Source organism: Alligator sinensis, unplaced genomic scaffold (assembly GCF_000455745.1).
Source record: "Alligator sinensis unplaced genomic scaffold, ASM45574v1 scaffold568_1, whole genome shotgun sequence".
NCBI lineage: Eukaryota > Metazoa > Chordata > Crocodylia > Alligatoridae > Alligator > Alligator sinensis.
This window is the reverse complement of record NW_005842637.1, coordinates 816,517-820,024: the sequence shown is the minus strand read 5'-3', so window position 1 is coordinate 820,024 and position 3,508 is coordinate 816,517. Positions and strand designations below refer to the sequence as shown.

At 48.9% G+C, this 3,508-nt stretch overlaps 1 long non-coding RNA gene across 3 annotated transcripts in view; it reads right to left on the bottom strand.

Annotated features, from left to right (window-relative positions):
• LOC112551867 overlaps window positions 1–3,508 on the bottom strand; it is a 49,069-nt gene that overhangs the window by 2,825 nt on the left and 42,736 nt on the right. Inside the window, exon 3 of one of the 3 annotated variants that reach the window (XR_003096188.1) lies at window positions 1,691–2,744. This is a non-coding gene — a long non-coding RNA (uncharacterized LOC112551867). Of the gene's footprint in view, window positions 1–1,393; window positions 2,745–3,508 lie in introns of those variants that run through there. The other 2 variants (XR_003096189.1, XR_003096187.1) reach the window with 2 other exon arrangements.

The following is a 3,508-nucleotide window of genomic DNA, read 5'->3' as shown; positions in this document are numbered from 1 at the left end:
GAGGGGATGTCACTAGTTCCATGTCTCAGTCAGGCAAGAGCCCTCACCCCCAGACCCCAGGCACCACAGGCCTGGTGGCACAAGAGCAAACAGCCTGGCCTGTACAAGAAGAAGGGAGGAAGTTGTTCCATAGACTTCATAGCAGCTGTTGGCAGGGGCCAACCCTGTCCCCCGCCTTGGGAGGGGATGGGGAAGGCAGGCTGACTGTGGTGACTGTGGCAAGCACCAAGCAGCCTTCCTGCCCCTGCTGTGGGAGTGGGGATGGAGAGCTTGGCCAGCAGCTGCCTGTGGAAGGGCCCATTTGGCCAACTTGGCCATGCATGGTCCCTGGGCACCTGTCTTCTCATGGCCCCCAAACTGAGGCTGGGTGGTACACAGCTCCTCAGTACAGTGCATGTTATCTCTGAAATATTGCAAACTCTCACAAAGAGCCTTTCTGTCCTTTCTGTGCAGGTCCAGCAGCTGCATGCAAGAGAGAACCACCAGCTGCTGGCAGAGATGAGGCTACAAGGATGCCACTATGATTGGCCAGCACCCTTTGCATGTGCTGCCTCTGCCAGCATTGTTCCTAAAAGTGCATCATACTGCTGAACTGACTGGTCCCTAAGGTGGAGGACTGGCTCATGGACTCTTGGGCCTAGTGTCTAGGTCTTGGAGAAGGACCTATAGTCTAGGTCTTGGAGACGGAGCAGGAGAGGGACTGGCCATACCTTGCTCTTGAGGAGAGGCACACCATCCTCCTGAGGAGGCTGGTTAAGGCACAGGACTGGCAGGGCACCAGGGTGGCCCAGGTGGTGGTGGTGATAGAGGAGGACCACTGGGTCCTTGATACATTCCTGACCCTGGTGATCACCTTTGTGCTGCCCAATGCCCACCTCCTGGCCCTGCCTGGCCCCTGGCAGCCACCCGCCACCCATCACCAAGCCCACTTTGGGAGGTGGTGCAGTGCTACCTGCACCAGCCAGGGTCCCCTGCCCCAAGCTCCTAAGTCTGGTCCCCCTGTGGCCTGGCCCACTGCCTGCCACTTGCCCCACCTTCATGTGGCCCCTGAGTGCAGCTAAGCCAGCTCTGCACATGAGAACAGTGGTCCATCATGTTCTGAAGCATGATGGAGTGGAAGCCCTGTTGTCTGTACTAAGTGCAGTATGCCCAGGGCAGGCAGGTGACAGGGATGTATGTCTCATCAAGAGCCCCAGTGCAGTGGAGGAAGCCAAAGGCTCAGAAGTTCACCACCAGCACCTCCTGCAAACTTGCTGAGGGTGCAATCCATCAGGTTGTTGATGAATATACTGAACAAAACCAAGCCTGGAACTAAGACCTGGGGCACTCCACTTGACACTGGCCATTGGTGATGTGTAGGGGGTGCACACGGGTGCATGTGCACCCCTTGAGCTTGGTGGTGCACCCCCTGTGAAAAGCACTGCCGATGCTGCCAGTGGCACCTGCAGGTGGTCACCGCTTGCCACCCCCTCCTCCCCTGCCACCGACATTTCAGTGGCATCTGCGGGTGGTCCCCGCTTGCCACCACCACATCCCTACTACCGCCACTGCCACTGCCACCTGTGGGCAGTCACTGTGACCCCCCAGCCCCCAGGGGCACACATCGTTCATGATGCTGGCTGCCAAATAGACATTGAGCCATTGATTACAACCCTTTCAGCCTGACAATCCAGCCAGTTTCTCTATTCACCTTTAAATCCATTCATCCAACCTGTACTTCCTTAGCTTGCCTGGGAGACAGATGTGGAAGACTGTATCAAAAGCCTTGCTAATGTCAAGATATATCATGACCACTGCTCTTCCCATACCCACAGAGCAAGTCACCTCATCATAGAAGGCAATTGGGTTGGTCAGGCATGATTTGCCCTTGATGACTCTTCCTAAAGCTGACTGTTCCTAATCACCTTCTTCTCATCTAAAGTGCTTAGAAATGAATTACTTGAGGATCTGCTCCATGATTTTTCCAGGGACTGAAGTGAAGCTGAACAGTCTGTAGTTTCCCAGTCTGGAGAACTTGTTTCTTGTAGAAGTAAACATTTACATTCAGCTTCAGACCTGTTAGAGACTATTCAATCCTTGATTGGGTACAGCTGACTGGGTCTTGGTTGTAGGCACAATGTAATCCCAGTCCTTTCGGCCAAATTTAGCAGCTTGATGCTCAGAGTTGAAGATTGTCTTGGTTCACTAACTGCTTTCAAGTCTTGTTTTGTAGTTTCTTTGGTTCCTAGTCTACTTTAGTACCTTCTTCCTGATTTTGACACTCAGCTTGGTTTCTGTTGCTGCCTACCAGTTCTGTTCTTCAGGTTTATGGCCTGATCCTAACCACTAGAACAGACTATGCAGGTTCCAGTTTACAACAGGCTCAAGCTGAACAGCATATTTTATCCCACAGACTCTAATAGTTGTATCTGTCAGTCAGAACTTTTCAGTAGGTGGATATAGAGGCTGTTTGACTTCATCATTCCAAAACAATGAACCTCCACAGCCAGTGCTGCAACCACAGAATCCTGCCAAGTGCTGTTATGATCCTGTTATCTTTTCACTGCTCTAACAAGCTTGGCTGGATATTTTTTTTTCAGTAGGCTGTACTTCAGAAAAAGCATCTGTGTTATAAATATCAAAGGAGCCCCAAACTGATGAAATAGCAATCAATTTCATTAAAAATAAGAGTCCAGATTTAGCCAGTTGCCTGAACCAACTCTTCCTGGAAGCACAAGAAATCTTGGTTCTGGTCAGTCTCCCACCTATGGAAAGATAAATGAACTGTATCAATTCCTTCATTTTTCATATTGACTGATTTGGCATAATCCTTTCTTAACAGGTTTGTGTGTTGGAATGTCTTGAAATTCAGTGGTTGAAAAAATGTTAAACTTCTTTGGCAGGGAGGGGGAAAATGCCACCAATACTTTCACTATACCTTCCTTATTTTTCAGTCAACTGTATTCCTGATCAGTTCTTTTTTTAAGTTTAGAATTTCACTGACATTTCATTTTTTTGTTGGGAATTCCAAATAAAATGGGGAAAATATTTGAAACCCTCCGCCCCCCGCATATGTGTCTCTTTTCCCCTTTTTATCAACCATTTATCTCATAACCATTCTTCACAACCACTACCACCACCCCTACCAAAAGGCATCCTCAGAAGATCATGTTATCACCTACAGTTGTTGGCCCAGAGCTGAAATCTCAAAGATTTTCAGGACACAGGCAAATGGGAGATACCAGACAGAAAACTGGTTTATCCCACTTCCGTTTCTAGAAAGAAGCTCCCTTTCAAGTAGGCAATATTGCTAAAACCCACAATTTTATCCTGGGCCTAGCAATAGTTGGGAGTGTTAAAGCCTCAGGTTCCTTAATGTGATATGGTAGGATTTCATTTCATCATCTCCTCTCAACCTCCACAGTTAGCTCCCATGATTGTATAGACAAGGGTTATAGATTCATAGATGTTAAGGTCGGAAGGAACCTCTATAGATTATCGAGTCCGACCCCCTGCATAAGCAGGAAAG